Source organism: Cydia fagiglandana, chromosome 8 (genome assembly GCF_963556715.1).
Source record: "Cydia fagiglandana chromosome 8, ilCydFagi1.1, whole genome shotgun sequence".
Classification (NCBI taxonomy): Eukaryota; Metazoa; Arthropoda; class Insecta; order Lepidoptera; family Tortricidae; genus Cydia; species Cydia fagiglandana.
Window position 1 is genome coordinate 16,701,691 of NC_085939.1, and position 23,044 is coordinate 16,724,734.

At 39.5% G+C, this 23,044-nt stretch overlaps 1 protein-coding gene across 1 annotated transcript in view; it reads left to right on the plus strand.

Moving 5' to 3' along the window:
* The window catches only part of LOC134666742 (zinc finger protein jing homolog), a 158,061-nt gene that overhangs the window by 93,967 nt on the left and 41,050 nt on the right, over positions 1-23,044 (plus strand). The window lies entirely within an intron of this gene.

The following is a 23,044-nucleotide window of genomic DNA, read 5'->3' on the forward strand; positions in this document are numbered from 1 at the left end:
TTCTCTACAAGTTTGTTTCCCTTCATTTATGCCGTAAAGCGTGGAACATAGGAGATAATGATAATATTTTGAATTTGTCGCGTTTTTCAGGTTTAATTTCTAAAATATCGATTTTGGGAGAAAAAAGGTGGGAACCAAAATTGTTCAGAATTTGATTCTCTACAAGTTTAGTCCTCTTCATTTATGTCGTCAAGTTGAAAATAAACGAGATGTTGAAAATATTTTGAATTTGTCGCTTTTTTAAAATTTTATTTCCAAACTATCGATCCTAGAAGAAAAATTGTGAGGACCAAACTTGTAGAGAATCAAATTTTCTAAAATTTTTGTCCTCACGGTTTTACTGTAAAATCAAAAATGAACGAGTTATTCAAGAAAAACCGTTTATCGAATATACACAGGACTCTGATTCAGTCTACTTTTTGAATTTACACTCCCAGTGATTCCCCCGAGGGACGTACGAAAAAAAAATCCAAGAACTGATTATTCACGGGAAGGGTCGGTTTTTTGGATATAATGACTGGACTAACTTGTAGAGAATCAAATTTCCTACAATTTTTGTCCTTACGGTTTTACTGTAAAATCAAAAATGGCAGAGTTATTGAAGAAAAACCGTTTTTTTTGGAAAAAAAAACATTTTTCGAATATACGCAGGAGCCTGATTCAGCCTACTTTTTGAATTTACACTCCCAGTGACGCCCCCAAGGGACCTACGAAAAAAAAATCCAAGAACTAATTATTCACGGGTAGGGTCGGTTTTTTGGATATAATGACCGTACTAACTTCTCTCTGCAGCCGATCCTCACTTTTATTCCTTCGTAATAATGATCCCCTTCCTGTGATTCTGAAATTTGTGCGTTGTATAGAAAACTTATTTTGTTACTTATGTATTAAAGAGGAGGCGTGGTGTCGTCGTATCTATTTTTAGTTTTATGAGTTCAGTCCCCTTCCCCCCTACCCCTGGGCTGTCCTTCTTGACTGCATTGATGTTATGACTTACACGTATTAGTGTTATTGTCCTTTAGAAATGTCTCGCTTATTTTGCCCTTTCTGTCATCCTTCGGGTTACTGTTCATTGTTTTGACTTTACATTTCATTTTACTCGAGACAATCCATTTTTAGTTTACAATAACAAGTTTTTGAAGTTATCTTTATGTCACATTTTGGTAACATGTCGGTATATTTACTTTATTTCACGGTGGTTGTAGTCATCTTAAAAGTCAGAATAAAACTACAACGTTGACGAGTAAATGTTGAACATGAGTAGTACTTACTATTTTTTTTATATCACGATTATCATGAATAAAGTACCTACCTATACTTTTTCTGGTGTATCAAACGAGACCGCTACATCGTTTTTATTAGAGTTTATAAAGTAAACTTATTGAGGTTTCAATTCACATTTACGAGCATGTAGTTACGTTTATAAACGTTTTTCATTGCTCTATTAAATATATGCATTCAATATTTGTATGATTACATAAGTACATATTAACATAAAAACTACGAGGTTCTTACGTGGCATTGACTGCTTTAGGTGTATTTTTATGTCCGGGTTAAGAGTTGCTTTCAAATCTTCCAATGAATATTATAAAATCTATATATATAAATGCAAGTGTCCTGACTGACTGACTGACTGACTGACTGACTGACTGACTGACTGATTCATCAACGCAGAGCCGAAACTACAAAAGCCAGAAAGTTGAAATTTGCACACTAGATTGCATTTATAAAGTGTACAAGAGATAAGAAGCGATTTTGAGAAATTCAACCCCTAAGGGGGTTAAAAAGGGGATGAAAGTTTGTATGGGGTTAAAGTTTTCTTTTAAGCTAGGAATTTAAAACTTCGTAAAAAGATATGTCATTAAAATACAAGAAAACTAATTTCAGCGTTTTTGAAAATTCATCCCCTAAGGTGGTGAAAAAGGGGTTGAAAGTTTGTATGGAAATCAAAAAAATTTTCGAGTGGTGGACTTGAATCTTTGTATTTAGGGATATTATTAGAAGACAGGAAAAGTAATTTCAGCGTTTTGTAAAATTCATCCCCTAACAGGGTTAAAAAGGGGTTGAAAATTTTAATCCATTACAAATGCTTTGAAACTTCTTAGAAAGGCATAATAGCCGATTACAAAAAAAAGTGATTGCAACGTTTTTGGAAATTCAACCCCTAAGGGGGTTAAAAAGGGGATGAAAGTTCGTCTTCGGGTGCAAATTTTATTTTAAGCTAGGAACTTGAAACTTTGTAAAAATATATCAAATTCAAATACAAGAAAACTAATTTCAGCGTTTTAGAAAATTCATCCCCCAAGGTGGTGAAAAAGGGGTTGAAAGTTTGTATGGATATCAAAATTTTTTTCGAGCGCGGGACTTGAGTCTTTGTGTTTGGGGATATTATTAGAAGACAATAAAAGTAATTTCAGCGTTTTGTAAAATTCATCTCCTAACAGGGTTAAAAAGGGGATGAAAGTTTGTATGGGGTTGAAGTTTTCTTTTGAGCTAGGAATTTGAAACTTCGTCAAAAGATATATTATTAAAATACAAGAAAACTAATTTCAGCGTTTTTGAAAATTCATCCCCTAAGGTGGTGAAAAAGTGGTTGAAAGTTTGTATGGATATCAAAATTTTTTTCGAGCGCGGGATTTGAATCTTTGTATTTGGAGATATTGTTAGAAGGCAATAAAAGTAATTTCAGCGTTTTGTAAAATTCATCCCCTAACAGGGTTAAAAAGGGGTTGAAAATTTTAATCCATTACTAATAATGCTTTGAAAATTCTTAGAAAGGCATAATATCCGATTACAAAACAAAGTAATTGCAACGTTCTTGGAATTTCAATCCCTAAGGGGGTTAAACAGGGGATGAAAGTTCGTCTTCAGGTGCAAATTTTATTTGAAGCTAGGAACTTGAAACTTTGTAAAAAGGTATTAAATTAAAATACAAGAAAACTAATTTCAGCGTTTTTGAAAATTCATCCCCTATGGTGGTGAAAACGGGGTTGAAAGTTTGTATGGATATCATACATTTTTTCGAGCGCGGGATTTGAATCTTTGTATTTGGGGATATTATTAGAAGACAATAAAAGTGATTTCAGCGATTTGTAAAATTCATCCCCTAACAGGGTTAAAATGGGGTTCAAAGTTTGAATCCATTACAAATGCTTTGAAACTTCTTAGAAAGACATAATAGCCGATTACAAAAAAAAGTAAGTAATTGCAACGTTTTAGGAAATTCTACCCCTAAGGGGGTTAAAAAGGGGGTGAATGTTCGTCTTGGGGTGTAAATTTAATTTTAAGCTCGGAACTTGAACTTTTTGCAAAAAAAAGGTATTAAAATAAAAAACTAATTCAAGCATTTTTGAAAATTATCCCTCAAGGTGGTGAGAAAGAGGTTGAAAGTTTGTATGGAGATCAGATATTTTGTGAGTGCGGAACTTTAATCTTTGTGTAAGGGCATAGGTACCTATTATGAGAATACAAGAAAAGTAATTTCAGCAACCAACATCAAAATCCACTTGACTTAAAACTTCATACAACTTGCTAAAAAAGAAAAGTACTTAATTTCAACATTGCTTGGATATGAAAATTATAGGTACTAAAGATGTAAAATGTTGAAGATAAGATTCCACGCGGACGAAGTCGCGGGCAACAGCTAGTATAAAATATATATCATATACCTATGTAAATAGTCTTCGAGGCGTGCAAACAAATATCATAGTTACCCACACCTATAAGACGTAGACGTGAAAGTGTTACAGGAAATATTTAATAAATATAACACGAATATGGTAGATATTTGTACTTTACTTTGTACTTTACAGTTAAAACTGTTAAAAGTTAAAACATCATCTTTTTTTAGGAAATGAAAATAACGCTCGTTTACGAGCCTACCGCGCACTTCAACATTTTTATATCCAGCCATAAAGCATGTGAAATTGCTCGCACATTCTACAGTTTCATCAAATTAAAAGCTTCGATCATCGTGAAACATAATACGTGGCAATTTTTTTTGCCACTTAAAATTGTAACTCGCTCCACGTCCCCCACAGACTGAGTAATCGTAATGGACAATTATTTCGGCGGTCGGTCACACGCGTGGCCCGTGCGTGTGTGTTATTACGCGTACGTCTGAGCGCGAAGACACGGCCCGAGTGGCGAGACGCAAGCGGGCTAGCGGCCCGATTCGGACTTTAATAAGATACGTCAAATATTACGACTAGATACGGTCGAGTATCTTAAAGTTCGAATCGGGCCATTTGTCCCGAAATGTCATAATACTGACGTCTGAGCCCTAAAACACCTAAAAAAGCAACTAAAAGTAACGTCATATTACAACCGTGCTAAGAAAAACTTGCGGTAAGTTAGGGGGTTTTTCGGCATTGTATATAAACTTCGCAGCACCTTCTTTACCATCGTATCAAGCTGTTGTTCTCTCAGTCGACGCACTAGTATGACTAGTAGTAATGAATCTCAGGGTTACTGGTCAGTTTCTGATGGCACAAAATATAACTCATAATAGCGTCACTCCATTACCAGCATCACTATCGCCCTCTCTCGTAACTTGCAGCCGCGGGCGCAGGTCGATAGCGCCATGTGGCAGCCTCCGCGGGAGACCGCCCCCTCGCCGGCTATTTTCATTTATCACCGTTCCTCCAGCACATCCACACCATCAACCTTATCTCCACGTAATACAGTCCACCAGTCATCGAGTGCGTCTTCGTCTGTGCCCGTCGCTTGCGCCGATGCTAGCCTCGATCAAATTCTGCATTGTCGCGACCCATCCGGAATACGCGGTCTTAATTAACTGGGTTTTGTTTTAAAAATACGGGAATTGAAGCTTGCTTAGGCAGCTCAACTGTTCTTGCGTTGGTGTGCTATAAAATAATGCTCCGTGCCTGCTGAACGATTCGTGATATGCGTTTTTTAATATGTTAATGGAATCTCTGTCGATGTTGCTTTACCATACCAGATTTCTCACTGATGCAGGGATATCTTGTCATTATTTTATGGGTATTTTAACGTGCTTCTTTCATTATTAATTGAGTGGCTTTCACAACTTGTTAGACTTCATAAACCCAGGCAACGAACCCCGAAAAGATCTGTCAAATCACAACAGTCAGTTTATCGATCGCGCGGGGAGAAGTAAATCTAATAAGTTTTTTGTTGGCCGCGGTACGAATGAGGTGAAACGTGTTTGAAATAGACAGGGGATTAACCATCCCCTCGTATGAGGGAATATAGTTTTAGTTAGTTGTAGTTAGTTATAGTTATAGCCGAGTGCATCGCAGTGCGTGCCTCGGCATCGCTCGCTCGGATCTCGAGGATCAATTTCACATGGATCGATTACTCTTTTATCGAAAAAAGAGGACATTCTCAAGGGTGGTATGAGCGAACATGATCGCGTCCTTTTCGCACAAAAGGTCAGAAAAAGACGGGAACAATGTGCATTGTTGTAAGACTTGAGTGATTATTACTAAGTTTATGGATATTAATCGCAATAACATATTGAAATAAATTATACCATACAAAGAAATATTAAGATATATATTATAGATATTGTAAACGTGTGTTGAAATCCTAAAAACGACTAGGTATGGAATAAAAGACCTAGGTACGACCTCACTGTTGCAGCCTACACATACACCCTGCCAGGAAACTGATTTCTGGTTATGAAATATCTTTACCGCTCTTGACCATTTCTGGATTCGCCGGAATATTATTCTTTTAATCAAATAAAATTCGACAAATCGATATTGCACTAAAATATTCTGCGCACTGATTCATCGGCGGTTGCTAAACTAGCGACCGATTTAGCCCGGCTGATCGTCTGATATTGCTGCTCTAAAGTGGTATCATCTATTCAAATATTTTACGAGTCTGCAGATGTGCCGACATATGCTGTCACACGATCGATAGTTATTTCAATGAAACTTACTTAGGTACCTACACTCACACTAGTCACACTACTTACATTTTTTTCTTGCTTTTTAAAAAATACTTTCCCTTTTCACGACGGCGATATACAAAGGCGATTACGTCTTGTACTCGTAGGACTGAGCTGCTAGTTACACTAGTATACCACTTAACTTAAACCATCACTCTATACCTTCATGTAAAAATATCAGCTTCTCGTCGGAAAAACAAGATATCTGCACTGATGTTACGAGTATATGGAATAAGAAAAATTGAAATTAATTTAAACTTATAAAAACTGTTCATGAAATGCACAACATTACCTATCTATGCTTCGCCTTCATTGGCTAGTAAAGAATACTTCATGTGATTAAGTCCGCTTTTTGCAGATTTAACAAATAGCTAGGTAAATACCGGACCTTGTAAACAAGCCAAGAAACCTTTTAATAAACATTTCCCATGTGGCCAAGCATCGTTACGTATTTACACCGAAACCCGAGTTCCACACAACGCAATATGGTCTCAAACTCCTGTTCAAACATGACAATGGAATGGAACTGGCGGGTGTAGTAGAGCCGGGCTCGGCAAACAAGCTGCAGGTAGAGCTAGTTAGCATTGTGCGCGCCCGCGACCGCGCCCGGCCCGGCCTAGAGCGGCAACGTCGCTACAACACGTAATGAAAACTGCAAAGATGTTACACCCTAAATTTTCCTTACAATAAAACAAAAGTTGTCTCCCCCGTGGACAACAGTTAACAAGTTTGTGGATATAAGTATTGGTTTTATGATCCATCCAGGTTAATAGAAAAGGAGTATACTCCTCTATGCGGATAAGGGTTTAATCAGAAAATTAGGCTTTATATAACCTTAACGTTGAGTATGTCCACAAGAGAAATGGGAACCTAATTTCTGTGTACAATTATGTATAATTATTAATAAATTTTACGGATCCTGGCGTAGGGCTATTTGATTAAGTGTGCAAAAATTCAAGTTCATAGCTTTATGATTCAAAACAAAACATTCAGTTCAAGTTTCATTTCAATAGCCCGATACTTAAAATTTACACACATTATTTACCACAGTGTAATTGTTTAAACTAATAGCGAGTTATTATTTAACACGCTTAGTTTTCAAACTGTTTACAATACCGAACAAAGGTACAATGAAAGCTTTCAGCGAGGTTCGCGGTATCCCCAACAATAACAGATGAGCTAGAAACGCGCGATATCATTGTGTTGCAGGCGGTTCGTTAACAGTAAGCCCAGTGTAGTAATCTGTGAAACTACGCTGATTTGTAGCATTATGATTTGATGATTCAGTAATGACTTTGTCTGTACACTATGAACAAAAGTAAACATAGGAGGACGAACGTAAGTTTTGGCGTACCTCAGAATCAGTGTACCTTAACTCTTTTGGGGACAATAAATTATTGCGTAAATCGCTACACATTCACGCTGCAATGCATTATGACATCTGAACCCTGAAAATTGTATGCTTAGAAACATATATATAAGTGTGTCCCTAGCTTAAAATTCACAACTCACTCAGCAAATTGGAAAATTACAACCTAATTAGTTATAAATAAATTTATATTATGCTATCTGTCACAACCAAGGCGGTCACAAACTGTATCTGTCACAATGGTGAGAAATCTTGCCCGCATCTCGCAAACTCTGGCCGTCCATCCCCATTGGTTTGCACGAGTCGAGATCTCGGGTAAACTAGTGTTACGTACCCTCGAGATTCATAGCAACCTTGCGTGATCTTAGAGCGCTTATACTGGTTCACCAGAGATTTCTACTCCCTCTATTGTAATGACAGCCGATATTAGGCTCCGTGCGCCGGACGCGAGCTTCCTCGCCCGTATTAAACGCCAGCCCACGTGACTCGCTTCCTGTGCTTGCAAGGGCCACGAAGTTTGCGACAACACTGCTACGATACTACAAATCAGCTGTTGTGGAGGCGTACAATTTGATAGTCTTTGTAGTTCTAGACCGTCAAGTTGTTACGGACGCATTTCTTTATCTCCATAATGCTAGAGTAATTGCCTCCTTATTAAATATAGCATTATGTCCAACGCGTAAATACTTCCTTTGCTTCTCTTTCCCTCAACGGAGCAAATATCTATTATATATGTCCTTTAAATCGAGGATAAGACTTTCATTCTAACATCAACGTTTGATCTTTATCTCGCTCTCCGAACCTTTCTATCGATCACTTAGATACTTCTCAAGAATATTTTGATCGCGTGTCCTAAATATGCTCAGAGGATTATAGCCCAGTTATAACAATACGACAAAAACATTTTTATTAGCAAATATTTGGCGCTCGAAAGGGACAGGATTGAGTCCCCCATACGCTGAGCGTCATCCCTTTGCTGAATTTTAATTGACTAATGTGTTATACGTTGAATAGCATTAGGGCAATCGAGCGGAATGCTCGGTCCGAGCGCGAAGGGGATAAGTGCGAAATAAATCTGTGAGATTCTCGACCTACGTCAATTAACTACCAAATGCTTAACGTGGACGATGGAAAAAAGCTAATAAATCAATTGGCAAGCGGACTGGATACCGTGAACACCTAAAATTACCTATGAGTGTTTCGTACAAAACTTTGTTCACGGAACACTTTTTCTAAAAGCATAGACTATAGACCAAACCGGACACAAGGATTTGGGAATTACTGAAAGTATCTGGCAAGTGTCCAAGAATAATGTCGTATAGGATATAATTCATTAAAATAGTTTTATTTCATAAATAGGTAACTATCGTAGACAATATTTCGAATAATATATAAAAGTAGTGTTCAGGTTCACTATAGTTCTTCGCTTGATTCGTGGCCCCAGTGTAACGGTTCCTTTGATGTGCACCTAACGCTGCCTGATATGTGGGGTAGGAAGTTTAGTGGAGTATTATTACGGTGGAGTTTCCAGGTACCTACACGGTAATCCTCTGTGCTACTAAGATAAAAGTCATAATTTTATGCTTCAACTCATATAATAAAGGCACGTCATACTCGTATCGTATAAATTGCAGCCTAAAAGCGATGAGTGTCATTGGTCTATTGAAGAAGTAGGTATATTGTCTTGGCTTATTAATTCACAAGTTGACAGTTCTGCAGACTATTAAGTTCCGTACACAACTACATAGATGAGGGCCACTTCTTAAGTTTTTTACCCACAAATGTCGACTTCGGCATCCGCTTGATGAAGTAATTATCCGACACTTATTCCATGTTCCTTGTTCGCAGGTACGAGTACGAGCGCAAGCGCAGCCGCGTGGGAACGCACACGCTTCCCCGAACGCGAACCCTGGCCGAGTGTTCCGATCGCTACCCGCGCCGGACCAACGTTCGGGCGAACCAGTCTGTGACCCCTAGATCTATCGCGGTTATCACATATATGAGTGTCCGGTGTCTGAGCTAGACAGCAGTATGCACATATATAGGCGAGGTCCCGCTTGTACAACGCAGTGGCACGCGGATCCGCATCGAATGTGAAGACCACCAATCAATAGCATTCGCAAACTAGATTGAAATAGTAATATGAGTTCTGTTTGCGGATAGGTCTATGGGACCGCAAACTTAAAGTCAAAGGTCGTACCGGTATTACCCTACCGAATATACTGGTTTGCCGGAGCGTTGAACGCGCCTGCCAAGGGAACAACAACCTGGTCACTATGCGGTCGGGTCACCCGACCGGTCCTGTACGAACAACTTATACCGGGAAATAGTACACGCCCGATAACTCTGCATACATTCGAGGTGTGATAGATTTGGTTCCCGATAAGATTAACCTACTCATTAAATACGCGAGAGTCTAGATATAATCAGTTCCAGGCACTGCGGTACCGGTTACGGCTTGGCTTTCGTCTAAAGATAGATCTTAGACAAGTAGACCAGACATTTACTTTGATTAAACAGGCTAGGGGGGTAACTTTGGTTCCGTATATTGCTTTAAGTGTTTAAGCAAAAATATGTAGGTATAATACTAGCTACCTAGTTTTTATCTACATCAAGTAATCTCATAAATGGTGACTAAACAACCACGTATTTACCTTTATTGAGTGCTATCTGCTCGTGCAGTTTGGCAATCATTATTTAAATTTCCAAAATAAGTTTTATTGGAACTATGTACCATAAGCTAGCGGCGTCCCTTATTAAGCCAAGATTATCTTCTAACTACTGACGAATTTTCTTAAGCTAACACAAACACAAAATCTTCTTACTAGTACATAGCTGGAATTATGACAGTCTTAAGCTGGAAAGAATGTATATCTGCAATGGATTAAAGATTATTGAGTAGATCCCACCATACTTTACACTTCTTACAGGGATAAATCGACACAAACAATGTCGCACTTTCTCACTTGCAACGCCGGTAACGGAAACCCACTCGATTCCACGCATTAGCGATAATTCCTCGAACAGTAAACTGGCAGCGGCACGTCTCGTACACATGCGTGCAGATCAAAGCACCCGGCCCGCCATTAGGCTGCATAACAAACAGACGGAACAGACCTGTATAGTGCGCCTTTGCCCTACGACAGACGTGAGTTCACGTGAGCTTCCTGGATCGGGTATCAGGATTCCTGCAGGGTTAAGTTTCAGGAAAACATTCCATTCAACCAAGATAACATTAAAATTATGCCTGGCTCACTTATCTTAGGCGCAAGCGGTGACAATTCGCCTTTTTCGCTATATTCATCATTTTCCTCGCGTTGTCCCTGCATTTTGCCACGGTTCATGGGAGCCTGGGGTCCGCTTGGTAACTAACTTTTTCTGTAACGTCTCAACGTAACGTCTAACGTTTCAGTGTCTACCGAAGAAGAGAGTATAGTAGAAAGTCAAATTACTGGATCTCATGCCATCATTAACATACTGAACGCTCAAAATATCTATAACCTACACTAGCGTGTTCAGATATTAGGGAGCACTTAATTCGTTGACGCCTGTTCTCTATCTAGCAACAAGTCGATTAAGGATTTGCATACAAGCACGTGTTGGCTGTTCTAACGGGAATGAAGTAGGAAGTCCGCACTCGACCACGTTTAGTGTGCAAAGCTTTGTCTAAACACTTTGCCAATTCGACGGAAACGGATATTCGAGCCGTGAATCATAATTCGCAGAGGTTTGATAAAGTTTTTTGACCATTCTTTGGGTAGGGCATTTCCGGAGTCATTCAAACACGTTTAACAAATACAAAGTACAATGACACCACGAGATTGGTTTCAAACGAGTAGATTGATAGAGTATGAAACTTATATTTTATAACAAAAAAAATGTAAGGTAATGGACGTGGACCAAAGAAGGCCCGTCGTTGTTTTATTTTATTTTTATGTTTGAGTTTTCAGTTTGGTACGTGCGATCATGGTCGCAATTTGAACCTATTCACATATTAAAAGTATGAAATTTTGAAAGTAGACGAGCTTAAGAAAAAGCCCGCAGGTAAAAGCTTAGGAAAAAGCCGGCCAAAGAAGGCCGGATGCCGGATAAAATTTTCCCCCAAATCCAATTTGAAAATCACCAATGCGTAATACCTTCCATAGATCGTTCATTGAATAATAAGAAGCCCCGTCTCATGTATCCTTAAATAGACCGTTCCATCCCTGCGAAGCGTACATCAAAATTGAGCTATCAATAAAACTGAAACCATTAATTTATTTTGCGTAAAAGTGTACCTACAGACTTATGGAGTCGTATTCAAAATTATGAAATATGATACTCATTTTATTTCAATCTCAGTACCTAAAGTACCCAAAGGTACGGTCAAGAAATTTATTTTTAGTACCATTTCGTACTTTGTCACAGTGACAATAGTATGAGGTGCCTAGTGACTATCATATTAATTTATAAATTATAATAAGTTAATAACCTAAATTCTTTGGCTGTGTGTACACTCATATTTTACGAAACTGAATATGTTTCAAAGGATTCCGTCTTGCACAAATGCACATGTTTACAAAAGCAAATGCTCTAACGTATACACAGGGCCCTAGCTCTATAATACCTAATGGATGTGTCAATAAGAAATGCTACACCGCCCGGCGAATTGAATTACACAGGCCGACTACGTTTACACACTTTAAATATTTATAATTGGATCCCAAAGGGTTCCTTTACAAAAAACCAGCGCTCACGAATTTGAATTTCGTAACGACACTTGACACCGCGCACTGTTTATCATTTTTATTAACATTCACGTATTAATTATTATGTATTTGGTTTAATTGGGTTCGTTTTATTTTGGATGCTTTCGTGTTGAAACTGGTTACATTCAAAATGAGTGCAAGGCAAAAAATCCTCAACAACGCGTGAAAAAAACGTGGTTTTTGCGATCCTTAAGTCTTTCTCCATGTCGTTAAAGATAGGGGAGTGTCTAGCTAGAAGCAAGCACTTTCCCAAATTAGTTTACAAAGTACTTGCGTGCTCATCTGTCCGGGATTTGTGGAACTTTCTGGAGAAACGAATCCGGAGGGAACGATTCCCGACCTCAGTACTGACGAATTCATTAATTAAATTTAAAGAATACCAACTAAGAGTCGTAAAAAGTGCATTAAATATGATGGTCGCTTACAATCGCTTCGTAACAATAACAAACCGAGTTATTTTTCATTCGATTTCGGACTCAGTTGGGATAGCAAGAGCCAAATGCTTTATCTTGTCATTATCACACGATAAAGACAAGCATGTTTTCAAAAGGGTCACCTATTTAATCCGCATACATACATTAGGTAAGAGGTTTTAAAAGAACCCTCGTCTTAACAAGAACTAATTAATACCTCTTTGTCATTACGTCCCAAGAGATTATGTTTTTCCGACGAATGAGAATAGTCTATTGTATTAAATGTTTAATTGAAATCGAGCGCTATCTGTGATAGTTGTGAGATTTTCCAGTAAAACAAACGGCGGATGTTTGGACACGACGCGGGACGTCGTGTATCTTGTCTTGATTATACTGTTTCCGCTGATAAAAATAACTTGGGCTTCTAATCCTGCTCATAGGGACACTGCATGATAATTTACGATTACTGTATAACTTAGTCCTCTTATTTATGTGGCAATTAAAATTGTTAGAAAGTTGCTGTACAGTCAAGGAATTTAAATTCCGACCCATTTCGTACTTTGTCACAGTGACAACCGTATGAGCTCTCTAGCGGCTTTCATATTGATTGTCACTGTGACAAAGTACGAAATGGGTCGGAATTTAAATTCCTTGACTGTACAAAAGTGACAAAAAGAACTCTTTCTAATAGATAACCTTTCGATCTTATTTGTATCGCCATTAAAATATAACTTTCGACCTTTACCACTAAAAACCCACAAAACAAAATGTTTTCGAGTAAATTAAACTTTCTTATCTCTATTTAGCACGCCTCTTATCTCTCTAACCCTATTTCACATTTCTTAGGAATTAGCTCCAGGACAAATAATATTTCCCAAGTTATTTGCATAGTACATACATAGATAGCAGTACTTCCAACCTCATAAATAGGGCACTAGATGAGAGGACACATCCTATCGTATACCCGCAGCTTTGGCGGGCACATTTCCGTTACACCGTCGGCCGTCCTATCTCTCTTACGGTGCATCTACATAATACGAGTGGGGAGGCGAAAACTACCCATTAACAACCTTGCTGCATTGATTTAAAGCACCTTTTCACGTACACGCAAAAACGATTCCTGAAAATATCTGTTTCAAGTTAAAATAAAGTGATTCAATTATTACACCATGCAGCAAGCGCGAAATTAAATCTTCATTTTCATGGCGTTAACGAAGATATGAAAATGACATCGCGTTTTTGCCGGATGCTTTTAGGCGTGGGATAAACATTGTGAAAATACTCGCGTGTGTCCGCCGCCGGGCCGCGAGCTGCGGTCTAGATCGTTAGCGCTAATTAATATAGATGTCGGCACAACCGCCTAATGGAACTATTATTTACGCACTCGGTAACACCGGCACAGATATTTTAAGTTGTGTACCTAATATAGTAGGTACAGTAAATTTAACGCACAAATACGCTCGATGCATTCACGTACTTTACTTACCTACGTATATAGGTTATGGTGCGACTAATATGAGAGGCCGCGAAGGTGCTGACGCACGTAGCGTCCCAGACCAAGCACCGTCCTCTCTCACACTGCACTGCACTAAAGTTAAACCATCAGGCCGCTTGCCTTCCGTGCGACTTAGACATTAATTTAATTTAACGTGACTCAATAATCCAAAGTTACTTAAACTTATGTCAAGCTCAATTCACACCGACCACTAATCATACTTAAAGTTGAACATTTGGTTAAATAAAGTCTAGGCCCTTTTCATCGACACACCTGACACTAACTGCCCGCTGACGGCACAATGTCACATAAATATTAAACTTTAGTGGCTCTTAAACACGATTTATGCCCCACGGCGGACCAAATGCGCTGGGGAATGTACAGATATATTAGCACTTGGGCCTAATGACTGTATTTTAAGATTTCAGAAAACACTGTGGAAATGAGTTCAAAATTTAATTAAGCCCTCTTACTACACCCACTATACCTACATGTATATAAATACATCTTCGCGAACTTCCAATGCGACATAACATAAGTGGACTCTAAGCTACAATACAATCGTTTAATGATACTCCAAGTAATTTATTATATCCATTCTATTATGTCCATATATTGAGAAGAGTTATTTATCAAGGGATTATGAGTTTTCAAATATGTTTGCCTTTTCCGGTTTCACATTTGCTTGTATCTCTGGGGCTGATATCCCAAAACTTAGCAAGGGCCTCAGGCAAACCAAACAGTGTTGTACCAATTACGCATAGTTGTTACGAACTTCTAGGTCACATTTACAATAAAATGTCTATTTTTTATCTACTCCATGAAGCTTTGTTTTCCCGTTGATACCATATCCTGCGTAAAGCGTCATGTTCCATAGAAACGTTTCTGTATTGTCACGCAAAACGCTGTGCGCAGCGCGTGACACCAAATGAAGACCACGGTCAGAGCAATGGCAATATACGCCTATAAAATGATAGGTCACAGCGGCAAACAGGCGACCGGCGTCGGCAGTCGGTCGATTGATTAGAAAATTGTTGTCATCGTCGCCGCAGACCTCTTCCTGCCGATGCTCCTTCCACGCATAGATTAGTGCTGGGCCATACATACCCATTTATATGCAGCAAATCAGAGTACGATAACAACCTAAGGTTAGTTTCATACGAGATCTACCTAAACTAAAAACATTTCAAACGTACGAGGAACTGCAAGCACGCGGGGCGAGGTGGATACGCTATCCAGCTTTGATGGTTCATGCGACTAGGGTTTGCACGACGGATCCGAAATGTATGGGAAGATCCGCGGATCCGGATCCAGATCCGGATAATTTCATACATTTCGGATCCGGATTGCAAACCCTACATGCGACCAATGGTAAAACTGCAAAAAGTCTTTTAGTGGTAAAAGACAACTTTGCACCAGGAGACTGAAAGTACCGTTTCTTTTTATGCACATTTGGTATAATACCTGTCGTCCTAGTCATCCTAGTGTGTCCACTTAAACTAACAATACAAGGCAAGGATCATTTTCTTAGAATATCTTAATGATTTCGATGTGGCATTTTATAAATGTATATAAAATTGTGCACTTTGTTACCTATTGAAGAGCCATTGCCAAGCAAAGTCAAAATGGTTATAGGTACATGTATACGATATCATAGTGTTCTCTTTAACCAAACCGTACTGCGGCTGCGTTTAACGACGATACGTTAATCACTTGTGAAAATTGCGCCGTTTAGTTCGGCTAGGCCGTACCTAACATCGTGCGCACATACTAACCATTCGTAAACCTTATAGCAACGAGATAAGGTCTACCAATGACGTTGTTGTTAGTACCCAGCCGCCAGCATGACGCTTTAATTATCAGCGCCGTGTGTGGCCTGACCGGTCCTTTGTCTCGCGCAAACCACAAATTGCTCTACCATTTTCGTGATCCTCGCAAAAACTATACCTCTCCCAAAACCCTGATGTTAAGTCTATCAACACCTCTATCAAGCATGAATGTATAGTTCGTTTTTTTTAGCATTAGAAAGAACTCCACAGAAGCAAGCGTGCAGTTATTATCAGGCTCTTTAATTGTTAATAATTATTGAATTATCTAATGTAACACGGTCAATACATATAATTTACTTCAAATTACTACCGCTAAAAGTGCTGGATTTGGAACCACACGCTTACTTCTGCGAAGTTCTTTCTAATGCTAAAAAAAACGGACTATAGGGAGACTCGCTGTAACATTTAGATGGCGCTAGCATCACAGGTCAAATAACAAGTGGGGACTTGTTATGTGGTTTCGAGCAGGTGATGCGAGTAGTAGTGAAACACCTTATGTGTGATAGTATAAGAACGTATATTCTCTAAATGCCCGCCTATTTACTTATATATGTTTAGGTTGCGCTCAGTCGTTGACACAAGCAATATGCGTTTATGTCGCAGTAAACCATTGTGTTACTGCTAAACACTGAAAGTGGCTAATTACACGGGGAAAGCTTCTGCAGTAGAAGTACTAAATCGCGCTCACGGAGTTTTGTAAGTTTGTTGCGGGTACGAGTATATATACTTCCGCACAATTCTCATTAAACTTCTTTCACATTGTTCTATCTCTCTGCTTGCATTAGAGAAGCTAACAACACATTTTCACAAATACACTTCGATAATCATCTCATCGCAAATTCCTTCTGATGCAATCCCGAATTGTAAAATATGCAAAGGTATATACGGGACGTACGAAATAAGCTTGTGACGCCCTCAATATTGCAATAAAACGGCATTCTAATCGGAACGGCGCTCCGTAGCCCATAAATATTCGATGGGTGGAACGCGCAACAAAATATTTACGGGAGAAGCGTTTCTAGGTCAGACTCCAGGAGACACTCCAGTGTAGTGCCGCCGCGGCGCGTCGCGGCGCACCCTAGTGTTCCAACCCGCTTACAAAGCACGGGCGGATCGAAGGCTCAGGATCAGTCATTTATCGACGAAAACAAATTGAAAATAAAATCGTATTGGGATGACAGATGCGACGAAGTCATTTGGCTGCTCATTCTTTCTAGGTGTTAGGACGGTTTGTCCAAAAACATGGCTGGCCGCCTCTCTTTTTAGGGTGTTGTTCTAATTATTAAAAGGAGACTCGAAATTATTAAAGGCGAGCCAGTATAAGGTCGCTATATGCTTGCGGACTCGTTAGGGATCTTCAGGCCACGGTGACGCTGGTTTGAATAAGTATACCTACTCTTGTTTCGGAATTGCGAAGGCTCGGGCGTTTTCACCCTCCAAATTTGACTACGCCTTCGGCTACCCACCGACATCAAAGTGCGACTTTCACTCTAACTTTTGCTTAAGATTTAACCTCAAATTTATTTCAAGAAGAGTAAACGGAAATTCATGAAGTAAAAACCTGGCTTCAATGCGTGTAACTTCGGTATTACATACATGCATTTACCCAAGCCCATACATAATTTATACAATACATACATATATAGAAAAACACGTTGGGGCTTTTGTTTGTACAGAAGTTGTTGTGTCAGTATAATAAATAGTTAAATACTAGTATACTTATCTAAATATACATAAGTAACATACTACAGACTTGGTGTTGCGTGATATCTAAAGTGATTCTAGCAACATCGACAGCTTAAGAAACATGAAAGATTCCTTTTTATTATTTAAATCTCAGATGCTCCGTCGAGTTATTAATATCGTTACGAGCTAAGTAAATTCTAAAAGCACTCTTCAAGAGCTACCTAAGCGGAGATTTAATCCCCGTCTATTAGGAAGCACGTCGGGGATTCCAATCGCTAATATACCACGTCAAACGCTTAGGGGAATCAGTACAAGAGCCCTCTCTTGCGCTTACTGGATACAGATCTGAAGCTCACAGTTTATATTGGTCTCCTTCAGAACGTTCGTGAAAAGTAAAGGTAAGCGTCGGGAATACACTGCCTAGTCGGAGTGCTCGCTTTGATTAACAAAGCTTGAATTAGGCTGCCGGCTCACGGCTGCAAGCTAAACACCGTCTGAAAATTAAAATAAATAATTAAAACGTGCACATTCGCGCCGTTACACGAATTTCAATAAGCGTCACCGTAATGAGTTTGTTTTCGACTTCAAAACGTTCCGTGTCCAATGCTACAAAATGGAAAACATTATAGTACAATTGACGGGCTGAAACGTAATTATGTGTCATAAAGCGCCGGTCGTTAGTGTTACGCAAATACACGGCTATTGATACGTCCATTCATAGTTTACAGGTTCACCTCTGGCACAGTTCTCCCAATTCTATATATGGATGAATCGGAAATAGATGGTGGCAAACGGGGGGAAGATGGGCGGAATCTCCGTAATTGACAACTCGGCGTCTCCGCTCCGAAAGTGTTGGTCGATTTTACTACAAACTAACCGATTGTTTACTGTTCTATTGCCAGTGCGATCGTTTGATCTTACAGCTGATGAATGATCGATTTTGCACGTGAATACTTTCCCTTTGCAGTTAAACTGTGAAATTCACAGTGCAGTAACGGTGAACGAATTAACCATGTTTTACCCTATTGGGGACTGTAAAGATGAAGAGTCTTCAATTTGGTATAAGAGCAATCCTGTTCCGTCATTACACTTCAATTTGGTCAATAAAATAGTGTCTCGTGTAACTTTTGCCGAAGAAGGACCCTTCTATGATTCTTCCCCGCTGGTGATAAGAGAATCGATTCAAAAACAATGTGCTCGACGAAACCACATGCCGTGTGTTTGTCGGTGCATCGTCCAAAAGGACGAATAAGGGCGACGCGGGCGTCGCTCCCGCGGCCGATGGCTCCGTGACGCGATATGATATTCCGGCGATAAGCACGACGGACAGCCTGCTTGCCACGCGACTACAAACACGTTTTATAAATTACTCCTCACATACAATACTATATAATCTTCATTGCCTAATCATTATACAGCTGTAGTACATCTTACATAGCTGTATTAAAAATAAACATCTAGAAAACAGCTATTAGGTAGCAAATTCTAATTAATTAAAACGTAGGTGGAGCAAAAGTACTTAAGAAAATCCGATATATTGTTTACACTGAAGGAAAAAGACGTGATGTAACAACAGGTGACGTTAGTGTGCTAAACGATTAGAAGAGCTTCAATAGTTTCTAAATCATGACAACGAAATTTTCAATTAATTCCTCATCACTCCCAGAATTTAGTCTCTTCAGCGCGATCAAATATCCTTAAGCCTTAAGGCATTAAGTCCGCCATTTGTACATTTTGTTATCGTGCAATAAAGTTTAAATAAATAAATAAATATAATTTACCTTAACACAATATAAAACTAACGTCACATTTCACCAGGATTACTTACTCATAATACGCAGCTGTAACAAAACAAATAGATACTTGTGAGAGGGCAGACGTAGGTTACATAGAAATGCACTCAGGACACCGCGCGGCGTCAGAGTATGACAAATGTATGGTGGGGCTTTGATTCTTCTCTTTGCTGACCTTCGCGCGATGGGATGCGAAATATGACGGTAATGGATACACTTGACGTGGGACAGATCAATAATATATATATATCACAATTATGTTTTAAAATATCGTGAAAAAACTCTGAAACAAATACGAGTATATTATATACAATCTGTATTATACAGATCAACACAGATATAAGTATCAACAACTCTATAAGTTTCGCACTAATACGTAAAACAATGACAATATTTTACGATTTAGCAACAACTGGCGATCATTAGCTGTACAAAAAAGAACAGAACATTGTAGGAAAAAATATTAACACGAAGACGAGACGAGAGACGAGAGTTAACTTCGGCATGATCTAGAATTCTAGATATAATATCCTAGTCTTTATTGTCTTGTGAAGATAATATATGCATGAATGAAGGTATTTTTATCAGATTCTAGTGCAATGATTATGAAATTGTGTCACTATCTTTAAGTAAAAGCTGATAAATTATACATATATAGCAAGCGATAAAACAAAGCTGGCATATTTTTATAACAGTTCGATATCTTTTAGACTCGAAGCTAAAAATATGGGTACCTAATTACCGAATGTAATGCATAGCTTAATACTGGGGTATTCCGACTGGACCAATTCGATAATCCCGGCGACAAATACGGTCCATTTATCGTCGTTATTCTCAAACAAAACCGTATCCAGGAAAACCACTTTATACAGTAGCCTCTGATTAAACTAAGTTGTTACAAATCCAGGAGTCTCCTTATACTGGGTAGGGTTGAATACAGGACGTCGGGCCAATCTCCCGTGATAAACGAGCCCGATACCGCTGCGCCCTCCTCACCATATATTACTCTAAACGCGAACCTCGAACGGTGTTATTGACATCGGCCGAGCGCTCGTCAAACAATTTAAACACGAAGTGTCAACTTATGATTTATTTACCGTTTAATTGCGAAAAGACTTTGAATAATGTCATCAAACACGTGTTGGAGTGTGCACAAGATTATAGATAGAGCATGGCACATGACATGAGACTACAAGGAATATCCTTTCATAGGAAATTCTGTACTCACATGCACTATTTGTGTTCTGGGCTCACACGAAAGGACGCCCAGGATCGCGCAAAGTGGAGAAAGGAAAATAGGAAAGCGGACCCTGGCAAAGGCTGGGATAACGCTAGGTGGGAGAAGAGGGAATTCTGGACTTTATGACTGCCACTCCCCGTAAGAGAATTAGAGAAGATACAATAAATCTTAGTCCAGAACAAAGTAACATTCTCGGTTCAGAGTGTTCAGAGGTTCAGACCCTCATGTCAAGTGTCCAGGTATTGGTGAACCGGTGGCTATTGGTAAGACCTTGTATAGAAGAGTAATGAGAACTCTAACCGACTTCATGGCAGGCATATTACAATTTTAAACACAGTATGATTGCAGATGTCAGTGCATCTCACTCACAATTATAATATCGGTGCGAGTGAAATGCACTGAGACTTATTTCAAAGAACCTCGTCATTAACCAAAGCGACCAAAATAACACGTTAGCCTCAGCAGCTCAGCACTGACAACCTATGTAATTTCTTAAGATTAAACTTGGACGTAAATTCAGGACATGATTCTCTCAAATGCGACAATTATAGTACCCCGGACTCTGCACAATCCAGTCTTCAAATTAAATTTATTAAAGGTTTACAACCTGCGAAGGTTTTCCAGTGTATCATCAAAGGACCTACTTGCAGACTGAGCGAACAAGCGACAAGGCGAGAATACGCAAACAGGTGTCGACTCCGAGGTTATATTTGCATATAAATAGAGTTCCTGCTTAACTGTAACATTACCTCGTCCCTTTCCCCCCTGCCCGCCGGAGTTTACGCTAGAGGAGCACAGAATGTCACGCTCCCTTGCACGCGCGTGTGTGGATGACTCTGGAGATTCTATTTATGAAGGTTGATGTAACTTCGATATGAGACAACTTTGAGCTAACTCACACCTCAAACCTGAAAGTAAATACCTAGTAGTTTATAATAAGAAACCTTGAAGAAATGAATTCTTCAATCCTGTTAAATTGATTCTATGAACATAAGCACCAGGTCCTGCTAGGTTCTTAAGTATGTTTTTGCCGTGAGGTATGCCTCGCTGAGCTATGATGGAATCCGTTTAGTTTTTCCACTAATATAATTTTCATCCTGCAAGATATGATAATGAAAGTCGTAAGAGACTGCGGTACGGGTGTTTCGCTCGGTTCTTTTTGTGTTAGGGAAGTATTACAATGTGCGGCCAAACCGGTCGGGCCAGGACGCCTAGGAAGTGGTCTTGGCATTTTAACGTAGCTCCCTAGTCTTGAGTCTTCCTCACTCTTTTACAAAAAACTCTAAGCTTACGCTTGAAGAATATGAAAGCAGACATGAATAATTGAAACGGAGATGGCCACGGCTTTAGAATATTAAATGCCTCGAACGTCCACTGTGAAATACAAAGCCGTACTGTATTTATTTTCTGTTGTGATGCGGAGTAATTAGTGGACCGTTGTCCGTTTGGTCTGTTCCGCACCTCTTCCGTTAGTCGTTTTTATCGCTCGTCTATTACATCATAGCCGCACGCGCAGCCTCGCAGCGTGACCCGCGTGCGTAGGCGCAGGTGACATGCTCTACGAAAATCGTACATTATTTCTAATTATACCATCGAAATGCCTGAACAGTTCAGTTAAGCCAGGCCTATTATTTCTTTTTTTTCTTTTTCCTATTTGTTCCGTTTGGGCCCTTTTTTGCCGGGTTGCACCGAAGGTTGGGATCGTTTTTACAGTGTCGGGGGCGCGGGAGGCGCGCCGGCCCCTCCCGCCGCCCGGGGCCGTCCTTGGCCCGAACGTTCACCTTGGCTCGCTGCGCGCCACACGGGCCCACAGGTAACCAAGTTCCGCGAACTACGTGATTTCTATGGCTGTCGGCCGAAAGTGGATCCAGCCAGGGGTATCTCGCGGCCCACTCGCTCGACGCTAATGTTACCGGGAACTGTAATGGAACACTGTGAGACTGCGACTACCCTCCGGCGAGACCGCCATCCAAGCGAGAACATCGTGTACTTTTTACAGTAAGTATCTAATGTTCTGTATGAAAGTGCTGTAAAGATCGCAATCTACGCGGCCGATCGTCGTGGTGGTCTCCGTTCTGTTAATATAACGTTTATTTTGGTGCATCTCAAGTGGTTTACCTAATTAAGTTCGGTCTTATTACTGTCCTTGCATCTCCTGCATCGAAGTCACTTCCCCCATATTTTTACGCATGATTCCAGGAGATAATGTTTATTGTTGCTCATGAAGCTTGAAAATTCCTTATCAATAATCTTAATAGATAAGTAGATGTTCCTTTAGTGATGGCTAAATGAAAGACTAACTGTATTTTCTTAGCCATAGCCTATTATGATCGAATAATTTTTCCTAGCCGAGTTGACGGTAATGGTAATGTTATTACGTTCTGAGAATGACGATAACGAATAACTCTTAAACGTGTTTCCAAGGAAACGAGATAAATCCTGGAGATAAACCAACCACAAGAGGGGTCAACCAGAAAGTTTTTATGTTGAGAACTTGACAGGCACTTTACGTGTCGAGCGATGTAAGTAAGAAATG